The sequence below is a fragment of the Oculina patagonica genome, chromosome 1, assembly GCF_052425735.1.
Source record: "Oculina patagonica isolate OP01 chromosome 1, crgOcupat, whole genome shotgun sequence".
NCBI lineage: Eukaryota > Metazoa > Cnidaria > Anthozoa > Scleractinia > Oculinidae > Oculina > Oculina patagonica.
This window is the reverse complement of record NC_135758.1, coordinates 36,693,028-36,705,718: the sequence shown is the minus strand read 5'-3', so window position 1 is coordinate 36,705,718 and position 12,691 is coordinate 36,693,028. Positions and strand designations below refer to the sequence as shown.

At 36.2% G+C, this 12,691-nt stretch overlaps 1 long non-coding RNA gene across 1 annotated transcript; it reads left to right on the top strand.

The window, feature by feature from the left end:
* Window positions 1–393: 393 nt before the first annotated feature.
* On the top strand, window positions 394–8,404 carry LOC144667126 (uncharacterized). The gene is made up of 3 exons (XR_013573284.1): window positions 394–967; window positions 3,597–3,717; window positions 5,433–8,404. It is a non-coding gene; the product is annotated as an uncharacterized LOC144667126 (long non-coding RNA).
* The last annotated feature ends 4,287 nt before the right edge of the window (window positions 8,405–12,691 follow it).

Here is a 12,691-nt window from a genome sequence, read left to right as displayed (position 1 = left end):
AGCGGAGCTCCTCAGCGCGCGCCAGCGCGCGGAGCGGAGCACCATGGGTAATGCGGGTACGAGAGAATTGATGTAAACCCAGGAGGCCGAAAAAATTTGGTGCGTACGCCCGATCGACCGCGCGCGCGTACAGACTCTCGGGGAGGGGGAGGGGAGTCCCAAGGCAACCCAAGCAGAGGGGGGAGGGGGAGACAATCTTCTGCCTCCTTCGTTAACCAGAAATGAGTGAGGTAATCGAGTAAGATCTTTGATATTGGACATCCATTTTATGGTCAATTGACAGCTGTCAAAACAACGTATCCGCTGACCAGTATCATATGACCATATCGCGGGCTCAGGTTTAGAACTAGTCAAGGTCGCGTGGTTTTTTGAAGTTGACCGCTGACCAAGTGATAGCATTGCTATTGGTCCGCGGGCGCAAGTACTTTTCCATGGTCAGTCCATTTAGATTTACATGAAGGACAAAGTGAACAACCCGGTCAGTTTGTAAGCTGAACGAAGCACAAGGAGAAACCGAGCAGGAAAAAGAAATGTCTTCGTAAATATTTCTCGGTCTACCCCGTCTAAAGGCTTTACACATCATGGAAGTTATGGCAAACGATAAGGGCTTACGGGGAGATCCGAAAAAATGGCACAGGTGGAGGAGAGCGAGCGAGTTTCTACCGTTTCGGCGGCTGACCAGCTCTAGGAAATTAATTGAGCTAAACGCAATTAACTGAAGTGAAGGAAAAAAGAAGTGTCAATAGCTACACGGATGGAAAAGGCTGAAATAGACCTTCGCAGATAATTCAAAGGTCGGTGGTGCTGGAGTAAGTTATAATTTATAGCTTACACATGTACTACGCGGTTGGATAATAATACGAAAAACTGCGGCCGCTTCGCCTCCGATTAATTCATGAGCTGGTTGAAAGCTTTGCCCTGCTGAATTGCTGTGAATTGACAAGCATTCTCCGACTTCAAATATGAGGTAACAAACTTTGACTTTACTGAATACACTAAGTCCATGTTTTTTGTGAAAATTTGTAATTATATGCTTACACATGTACTACGCGGTTGGATAATAATACGAAAAACTGCGGCCGCTTCGCCTCCGATTAATTCATGAGCTGTTAATGACTTAATGTTTTTATTTAAACTCCCAGCTAAACTTAGTGTTTTAGTTTTTTTAATTCATCTATTTATTCTTATTTACTCGCTGTTGGAATTCGTTTGAACGAACTATTTTAGGGTCGTGGACGAATACGCCAAGAGATCGTTACGTTGCGAATTTCTTGCGTTGACACGTTTTTACCACACCTTAGCAGAAACAAAAAAAAAACTCAGTTTATTTCCACATAAAACTATCTTAGTTAATTATTTTGAGTAATTTTATAAAACACAATTGTTCGCTCTACTTGTAATTCATGCCATTTTAGACACTGTATGCAGCTGTGTATGCAAACTTACATTGACTATCACAGTCTATGACAGTGTTGAATGTGTATCTTTGCAATGGCCTCTCACCAAAAACAAAAATCTATTACATCCCTCACAAATTGGTTTCATAGAGGGATTTCGGACATCGGATCACATTCTTTTTACGAACTCTTATTGACAAATATGTAACTAATGCAAATAAGGGAAAATTATTTTGCTGTTTTGTTGATTTTCAAAAAGCTTTTGACTCTATATGGCATGATGGTTTACTTTCAAAGCTGATTACCTATAAACTAGGTGGACACTTTTATCAACTGATCTCAGATATGTACTCTAGATCCAAATGCGCCATAAAGTGCGGAAATCGTAGGACCCAATTCTTTAATTACAACAGGGGTGTAAGACAAGGATGTATTCTGTCTCCTCTACTATTCAATCTATATTTAAACGACTTTCCTTTTACTCTAGATAACTCTCGTGATACAGACGCAATTACCCTACCAAATGGAGATCCACTTAATTGTCTATTTTATGCAGATGATCTAGTCCTTATATCTCAAAGTGCTTCAGGTCTTCAAAAGCAAATCGACACACTCCAAAATTACGTACAAAAATGGCTGTTGAAAATAAATCTTCGGAAAACAAAAGTTTTAATTTTTCAAAAGCAGAACCGTAAAAGCACCCGGGAAAAATATTCTTTCTTTTTAAATGGAAACCAAATTATTAATACCCCAGATTACACCTACCTGGGAACAATATTTAGCTCGAATGGGAGTTTCACCTCCTCAAAAAAGAGTTTAGTCGAAAAATCTAGACGTTCAGTATTTGCATTTAAAAGGTATATTGAATTCAACAAACTCTCTATATCCAAATGTAATTTCTTATTTAAAGCTGTCTTTCTACCCGTTCTTTTATATGGTTCAGAAATATGGGGGGCATATGATAGCCTCAATCTTAACAAATGGGAGAAAGATCCTATCGAACGCTTTCCCTCGCAATTTTACAAATCTTATCTTTGCCTTAATAGAAGAGCATCGAATGTCGCAGCAGGAAATGAAACCGGAAGACTCCCTCTCAAACTAACTATTTTCTCTAATACACTCAAGTTTTGGCTTCACTTACTAAACCTTCCGACTTCAAGCGTTGCCAGACAATGCCTTCAAATTTCAACTCAACTGGCAGACTCTGGAAAAAAATGCTTTATGCTCTCCATCTATGATATACTTAAACAATATGGTACCGATTTCTCTACTGATTTACAAACTATGATTGATACAAAAGGAGATAGATTAAAAACGAAACAGTGTCAATCCAAAATAATCGAAAACTTTAAAACTGGTTTAGAAATGCATCAACATGAATTGATTAGATGTAACAAAAAACTGAAATTTTACTCTACTTTCAAAACAGATGTTACTCCCTCTAACTCGATCACTAGAACTAATTACAAATCTTAAACATCGACGGGCAGTAGCAAAACTTAGAGTAGGCAACCATAACCTACGAATTGAAACTGGTAGACATTCTTATCCTTAACTTCCTGAGCATCTGAGAATCTGTCAAAACTGCAGCTCAAATGAAATTGAAAACGAAGAACATTTTGTACTTAATTGTAGTAGATATGATACAATTAGAAAATCTCTAATAGACTACATTGTTAGTAATTATTCTGATTTTAGTTCTTTAGATGCCAATCAAAAAATTATATTCCTCTTTAATAATATAGATGCCTTTCTCTGTAAAAAATTAGGTTACTTCATTCATGAAGCTTTTGCACTAAGAAATGAATCGACAATCGCAACAATTAGTTGATCCTATTACTTGCCCTTACATATCTTTAGATGTAATTCGTATTATTATTATTATCATTATTTTCCTATACTTTTGCAATAGCATTTGTAATTGGGAATGCAAATAAAGTGTGTTGTTGTTGCAATGGCAATGTTTTTTCTATACAAGTAAGTTAACAAGAAATCTCCAAGTAGAAAAGCTAAATATCCCATTGTAGGAAGGAAGGGTCACTACACTGAGTGTATAAACGAAAGAGGCTAATATTATTATATTTGATGAGATCCATTAAATAAGACAGAATTTTTTATAAATTCTTGTTATAAACAGGGCCATTAATTAGAGCTAGTGTGGTGGTTTTAAATAGATTATTATGTCAATCCTTCTTTTAGGTAGTGTTATATTCTGCCATTAAGCCGCAATGAATGAAGAATACCTACTGGCTACAGTCAAGTTTTGTTGAACTTGGTATAGAATGCTCTGTGCAAAGTGGACAACAGCAAAGTAAATCAGGTATCTAGTTTATATTAGTTATAATTGAAATATGTTTTTATTCAGTTTCGTTCTTTTTTTACCCAGCTGCTTTAATCTGCATTTGGTTGCTGCTGATCTTCTTACTTTGTGAAATATTTGCATTCATTATTCAACTCCTCAATGGAGGTTGCCTATTCACCGAGTTAGGATTTCGAGTTGGATTTCGAGTTAGGATTTTGAGTTGGATTTACGAGTTCGATTTTCCAGTTGGATTTCGAGTTGGATTTCGAGTTAAGATTTCGAGTTGGATTTCAAGTTTGGATTTCGAGTTGGATTTTGGAGTTGGATTTTGGAGTTGGATTTCGAGTTAGATTTCGAGTTACATGTAGGATTTCGAGTTGGATTTTCAAGTTGCTTACCGTACTAAGCACTCCGGTTAGCCTACTATACACGCCAGTTAGCTTACTATGCACTCCGGTTAGCCTACTACACACTCCTGTTAGCCTACTATTCACTTTGGTTAGCCTACTATGCACTCCAGTTAGCCTGTTTATGGTTAGCTTTCAATAATTGTAATGGGTTTTGCTTTGTCAAAAAAAATCCAACTCGACATCCTAACTCAAAAATCCAACTCGAAATCCTAACTCGAAAATCCAACTCGAAAATCCAACTTGAAATCCAACTCGAAATCCTTACTCGAAATCCAACTCGAAAATCCAACTCGTAATCCTAACTCAAAAATCCAACTCGAAAATCCAACTCGAAAATCCAACTTGTAATCCTAACTCAAAAATCCAACTCGAAAATCCAACTCAAAAATCCAACTCGAAATCCTAACTCGAAAATCCAACTCGAAAATCCAACTTGAAATCCAACTCGAAATCCTTACTCGAAATCCAACTCGAAAATCCAACTCGTAATCCTAACTCAAAAATCCAACTCGAAAATCCAACTCGAAAATCCAACTTGTAATCCTAACTCAAAAATCCAACTCGAAAATCCAACTCAAAAATCCAACTCGAAATCCTAACTCGAAATCCTAACTCGGGAGTTAGTTTGTCTCTCTTCAGTGACATTCAAAACAACTACAATGTATTAGTAGACAATTTAAATAATAAATATTTCACTAAAAGTATGTTTTCATGAAATGCCTAGATCTTGTACCAGAAAATATCTATACCCTATCCTCACTGTGGAAGGTTAAATGGTTTGAATGTCACCTCCCCTCACAAACTCCTCACAAATTCCAATGTGTGGTTATGGCAGAAATCCATGGCCAGCTCATCCTCAGTGTATGAACCAGTGAAACAAGGCATCAAAGAGCCTCAAAACAACATGGAGCAGGAAAACAATAGCTTCAAAACAGACATTTTTCACAGGTTCTTATACCAAGGAAAACCCAAATATTCAGATCCATCCCATGTAAGGTCAATGGAAGTTCCAAAAGGGCTAGCGGGAGGGGGAGGGGGAGGGGGTTGATTAAAGGCCAAACCTTTTAATTACCAATAAGAGGGGGTGTTAGGGTTTGCAGTGATGCTTTGAGTTTATTAAAATATTTAGTTGACTTTGCAGTTATCAGTAAAAAAAATAGTCTGTGCTGATCCATCTCTGTTAAATATCTAATGGATCCTTTTGCATCCAGTGGTTTGGCTTCAGTTAAACAAGCTCAAGTTAAGTGTTTTGTTTTATAAATTATTGATATTGATGACAATTAATCAATTTTAATTTAATCTGTGGCATTTGACTTTTTTCAGGGTTAACATGAGTTGCAGAGTTTGCAGTGCCACAGACACAAAAACAGACAAGGACAAGGACATAAATAGAAAACAGGAAAGATTAAATCCAGCTCGATGTTTGGGTGTCGTCATGATGCTATTTTTAAGAGACTAGTAAATTACATGTAAGTTAAAATCAAGAAAAGCTGCAAATAAGCAAAATTTAGATTTTAAATGTTAACCTATTTACAGTGTACTTCAGAAAACGACTTCTTGATTGACCTGTCACTTTCACATCTTGTTAGATGTAACAAGGGCATTATGAAGTGATCTTTTCAAAAATATGCAGCGAAAACAGTGACAGCAGAAATGGTGGTAGTTTAAAATTGCTATTTTCAATGTTTTGACTGGTAAGAAACCACATGTGACCAAGTTAAAATCTGTTTGGCCAGTTAACATGACCTGCAAGTGTCCAAATGTTTTGAGCCCTCAACTACACAGGACTTACATGTAGTTGTCTAATTATATGATAAGATCTTTGGTTGACTTTGGGGGAGGTAGTGGAGTTACAAAGCAATGTAATTATTTGAATTTGGATTAGTTATGCTGAAACTGGTGGTACTGTAATTCTAAAGTATAGGTGAGTTTAAAACCGTTATTGCAAGCAATATGCATTACCAATTTCATTCTTATGTATTGTATGCTGTGTACAATTTATAAGAACAGCTATATTTTTAAAATAAGTGAAATATTCTATTTAGCCAGATAAAATTTGCAGTATCCATAAGGTACCATGTAGCAACCAAATTGTGACTCACTTGCTTGCTTTGTGAACTCCATGACAAATGGGCAACATGACTCCATAAAGATGTGAACAATAATACAAACAAATTTTTAAAAGAGTAGTCAAAGTATTGATGTTATATTTTTTCTTGCATAGTTTTATACACAAGCAGACATGATTCTATTTTTTTTCTGGGTAATCAAATAACAAAACTGAGTTTGAGACTCACAAACAATATTCTAGCTTCCCAGAATTTTTGCTTTTTTTCTGTAAGTGAAGTGAAACCCCTTAAGAGGAAGGGGAGTCAAAAGACATGTAAAAGTGAACAAGGTGCTATCTTCTTCTTTTCTTTTTTTTTTTTTTTTTTTTTTTGGGGGGGGGGGGTTGGGGATGGGGTGACCCTGTTCGGTGGAATGACAGAATGTCACTTCTTTGTTTCTGGAGTTAGGTTCACCCCTGTTTGCTCGCAGTTAGCTTTATTCATCTGGTTTGCTTGCGGTTAGCTTTCACTCTAGTTTGCTTGTGGTTAGCTTTCACTCCGGTTTGCTTGGAGTTAGCTTGGTTTGGGCAACATGCTGTAAACCATTAGCTATAACCTCTGCCATTTCCATTCAAAATTAAGAACGGTGCCTACTAATAACAAAGTATTTTTGCCCGGCCGATGACTATGCAAGAAATGTAGATGTTACCAAGGGCTACTGAAATTCAAAAAGGAAATTGGGGGTAGCCACGCAAATTTTTGGAGATAATTAGGTTTGAAATCTGGAAAAAAGTGCTGACGTGGCATTTTAAAATAAAGTAAAACTAAATACAATTTCCTTGCAAATTCCATTTGAAATTGGTTTTTCATGAACAAAATCAACATTAAATATAACAATCTTTACAATAACTAACAAATAATGTCTTCGGAACTGCGTGATTCACGTTTTTATTAACAAAATAATTGCGTTTGAGCCATTTTTGACTCTACCAGCTCTCACTTGCACGGCCAGAAAATCGGCTTAAATTTTTTTTTTCACTTAATGAAGAATTAAACATGTGCTCTATAGACTTACCACTTACATTTTATAAAATAAAAATTAGGGGTCATTACGCGTTTTTAAAAGTTATACCAGTTGTTTTCAGGTTCTATGAAATCGCTTTTGGGGTCTGTTACATTTTTCCTATCCCCTCCCTGGCGAGTTGAATATTTGCATCTCGCGCGTGCACTACGCCATTTGTCACGGTTAGCAGTTTGCGGGTAACGTTTTAGCGCTTAGCGATTTGTTTTTAACTGTTAATGTGAGCCATTTTTAGTGGTTATCGGTCAATGGTTACTGATATGTTGCTTTTCCGCTGTTCCTGGCTTAGGATATGTGTATAAACTGGATTTCGTCGCAGAGAAAACTTTCTTGATTTTTAGTCGCGCGCTTGCTCGCGTAGTTGAATTCGTCATTTTGAGCGAGTAAATTAATTAAAAGCGCGCGCGCCCAGTGTGATCGATGCATTGCGTGATGCGCAGAACAAGTGCGCAGTAGCAATAGGAGGCACCGTCCTTAAAATATAGGCAAATAGTGAAAATGAAAATGAATAAATGAGTGAATGAAAAAAATTAAAATCAACCTTATTATAAATGTAGATGTTTGTTATTTCCTTTATACTCTAAATGTAAAGTGATTTTTTCTTTCTTTTAAAGCTGGTAAAGCAACAACAAAAATGCCTAATTTGCCATGTGATATGCCTATCTACCCCGACATGCAGCCCTACTCCTCCCTCCTTTTTTTCTACATGAAGGTAACATAATTGCCCGTTTTGCAACATAATTTCCCATCCAGACTTCTTTATGATAATGCTTTCGGTGGAATTATAACATTTTGATTGATTTTGTTTGTTCTCTTATTTGGTGTTGCTGTACACGGTACCCGGAGGGGGGGATGGTACTCCCATATAAGAGCTATACGGGTATGTGCCGCTCAACATGGTATGCTTTTTGCCTCTCTGACTCTGAAACAGGGTATACAAATCACCCTTTTGACTCTGGAACAGGGTTGATTGTTTTCCCAGAATCCTGATTAAACACTATCAAGTACATTGTATATAGCTATGAAACTCCACTCCTTTCATCGCTTTATCTCCAAGCCACAGACGAAGTCAAGTGAGAGCTTTGTGATGTACGGTAGTGTTTTTATATCTATCTTCATATATTTCCATTGTGGATATTGCTGGAACAGGGTACCTACTTCTGCAGTGTTTGTCTGGAACAGGGTCGCAAATTGAACCTTTTGTCTCTGGAACAGGTCCAGAGTCTCAGCAACTCAACGGCACACCCCCATAGTAAATTTTAGGGAGTACCCCCGCCCCCCCACCCCGGACACGGTAAAAAAGAAATAAGGAAAAATATTTATTTTTATTTATTAAAAAAATAAAACGAATATAAATTTCTTAGCCTTAAAGTTTTACAATGGCCAGAATTCAGAGTTCAATAAAGTGCAAAATAATTAACTGGGGAGCTCCGCTTTTAGGCTTGCCTAAATTTATATATTAAACATAAAATACTAGGCAGGAGGAAAATGGTCGCATGAAAATAACACATGATTGGCTAATCAAATCAAACGTAGTAAAATCCCCTACTCGTGCCCCAGGCCCAGCCTGCTAAAAGGGACAAGCGGTTCTGGGGACGAGAATGAGCCATTCTGATGTCAACATGCACAAAGGCCATTTCACCCTCCAGCTCACAAAAGTGCAAGTGTGTTGGGTATCATACGGACACTGTAAGGACCACAAGAAGTGTCCGTGTTAAGCGGGTCAAGCTAAGGGGTTGCACACTTTTTGGAAGTTTGGGGACCATAACCCAGAGAAAAAGACATCACAGGATAATGCCTTGATGGACCACTTACTTCTCAAAGCTAACATAATCAAAGGCTCCTGTGAATCAACTCGTTAATGCAAAGGATGTTGGCCCTTCGCAACTGGAAAAGTTGTTGCCTAGCAAGGCAAGGTAGAGTATAACGTATTTGCCTAAGGTGCTTATAGCAAGTGTAATTTTCAACTCCGTTTTTATGTCTGAAAAACGTAGCCTATGATCCACTGATTCATAATTTTCCAATTTTAGCAGCAGTTCAGGGCGAGAAAGTTTTTTTTAGTAGCCCCAAAATGACCCTTTCGTTTTCCTGGGACTGGTGCCGAAATAACCCTTGTGACGTCACCAGGTGTGTTAACCCCTCTTGCTTGCCACAATTTCTCCTGTGAGCATGTAGTGAATTACCGATAGTTTAACAACAAGAAAGATATCGATAGAGCGAGAGAACAAGATTCTTCATATTAAACTACAACAACTTGTTCACAGCGCATTTAAGCACGCATTTCAGTAGGGAAAATTGTTACTTCGGCCAAGGGACTGATTGCGATTAAATTCAAGTAGAGTCTGAGTCATCTGTGCTGATATCACCGTTTTATTTTTATTGCTATAACATACATAACAAATTAATAAAAATAATTCTATTAAATATTGACGTGTTTGGTAAAGTATATACTTAGCAAAGCAGGCATGAACTATCAAAATAATGTAAAAACGCCATTACAAAAAAAAGATAAAAAACTTAAGATTCAATCGGCTATCAGTCAACACAGCTTACTGTTGGAAGAAACGCGCTTTTCTTCCTCGTCACATATGTGCCAGTGGTTATTTCTGAAAAGCAAAATTGTTATCTTATCCAAACAACAGTGAAACACAAAAATCTTCAAGCAGGAAAGTAACAAAATATTAAATCACTGAATCATCCAATGGTAAAACGGAAAACAGCTTTTAGTTGTTCAAGTGCATTTCACTCCCTTCTGTATAAGGTAACATTGCTATTGTTGCAAACAAAGATAACAATGAAAACCTGCACAGTAATCACCAATTCCCTACAATTTGATTGTAGGCAATGACATTGGACAAAGATACCGGATAACATGTTCTGCTTCTGATAAGCAACATTGTTATCCATCCAAAAAACAACAATGAATGCAATGAAATACAACCATGAAAAACAATACTGAGCAACATTCATACCAAAAAGTTCAGATGAATTGCATCAAAATAAGGTTATCCATTGGATAAAGATAGACTGCTCTTTTTGCTTTAAAATCAGTGGAACGAACGCAAAAAGAGAGACTGCTTGCAGCCTAAGAAAGATTAATAAAACTCTCCACAACTGAAGGTATATAGTTTACTCTTTGGTTGTGCAATTTCCTTGCAGATGTTTTCCTGCCTCTGCAAAATAACATTGTTATCCTTGCAAAACAACAATGAATGCAATAGAATACAACCATGGAACAATACGGAACAACTTTTACACCAAACAGTTCAGATGAATTGCATCAAAATAAGATAATTCATTGAATAAAGATTAAGAAAACTTTCCAAAACCCAACATATGAAGCCTACTGTTTGGGTGTGCAATTTACTTGCAGGTTTTTCTGCTTCTGAAAAGCAACATTGTTATCCATGCAAAACAAAAAATACAAATTTAAATTAGGAAAACTATCCAAAACCCAACATATGCAGCTTACTCTTTGGGTGTGCAATTTCCTTGCATTTGGTTTTCTGAAAAGCAACATTGTTATCCATGCAAAACAACAATGAAGGCACTAAAATCAACCATAGGAAACAATACTGTTTAAATAGTTCAGATACACAGCATAAAAATGAGGTCATTCATTGGGTTAACATTGAGAAAACTTTCTAAAACCCAAAATATGCAGCTTACTCTTTCCTTGTGCAATTTTCTTGCAAATGGTTTCTGCTTCTGAAAAGTTACATTGTTATTCGTGCAAAACAACAATGAATGCAATCAAATTCAACCACGAAAAAATCAATACGTAGCAGCTTTTATGTCAAATAATTCAGATGCATATCATCAAAATAAGTTAATTCATTGGATAAAGATAAAAAACTTTTCAAAACCCAACATATGCAGCTTACTGTTTAGGTGTGCAATTTTCTTGCAAATGGTTTTCTGCTTCTGAAAAGCAACATTGTTATCCATGCAAAACAACAATGAATGCACTAAAATTCAACCACAGGAAACAACAAGACTGAGAAACTTTTATATCAAATAGTTCAGACGAACAGCATCAAAATAAGTTTATTCATCGGATAAACATTGTGAAATCTTTCTAAACCCAACATATGCAGCTTACTGTTTAGTGTGCGATTTTCTTGCACAATGGTTTTCTGCTTCTGAAAAGCAACATTGTTATCCGTGCAAAACAACAATGAACGCAATCAAAGCCAAGCATGAAAAATAAGACTGATAAACTTTTATAATAAATAAATCAGATATATGCAATCCACATGTGATTTATTAAATAAACACTAATTTAAACAAACTCTCCAAAAACCTAGCACATCCAATAAAAAAAACTCTGCATAAGCTTACTGTTGGAGCGCACAATTTTCTTGCAGATGTTTTTCTGTTTCTGAAAAGCAACATTGATATCCAACCAAAACAACAAAGAATGCAATTAAATTTAACCATGGAAAACAAAGACTGGGAACACATTAATAAATCAGACGCACACCATGAAAATAACGCAACTGGACTAAGAACTAAACGTATTTGATAACAATTCAATAAAGGCAAGAGGGAGTCACCAGATCCCAGACGAAGAATGCGCAATTTTTTCATCATGTATTTCTTTTTGTTTCTGAAAAGCAACATTGTCACTTGCAACAAACGCAACAAAATAGTTTCTGATAATATCAATTGTGAAGCAATAACTCAAGTTTTATGCATAAGTAAACTCCACTGTATTAAAGACACTTGTGCGAGAGAATACTGTGAGTTGCTAAGAGAGTTCTCAATTTTCGACACAAGCATTTCATAAACAGAGTTTCTTAGGGCTGTAGAAGCCACAAATGTAATAATTGACCACAAATGTAAAAACCCCTCAAATGTAATAAGGGTTTGACCACAAATGTAATAACGCTCTCAAGTGTAATAAGGGTTTGACCACAAATGTCATAATGCACTCGAATGTCGTAAGGGTTTGACCACAAATGTAATAACGCCCTCAAATGTAATAAGAATTCGACCACAAATGTAATAACAACTTATCACACAGTGGTGCGATGATATGAAATTAAAAATTGAGTGTTTAAAACAATATATTACAGATGATAGCATGGGTAAAATATTGTTTTTAACACGAATAAATATGATTCATATCTTCAATCGGCCGTGTAATTTCCTTTTTATTTTACAGACAAAAAACAATTAGAAAGCACAGACTTTATGAAAATTGTGGTCAAACCCTTATTACATTTGAGGGCGTTATTACATTTGTGGTCAATTATTACATTTGTGGCTTCTACAGGGCAGCAACAATTAAGAACACATTTAAGTGACAAAATCAAAAAACAATTTAAAACTAATAGAGTCAGGATCACAAAGAAATTGAAAGAAAGAAAGAACAACTAAATCACTTCTATTTAACAACAGCAGGGTTTACATGTAAAAAATATGTACTGTGTGCTTCATTCGAATTAACA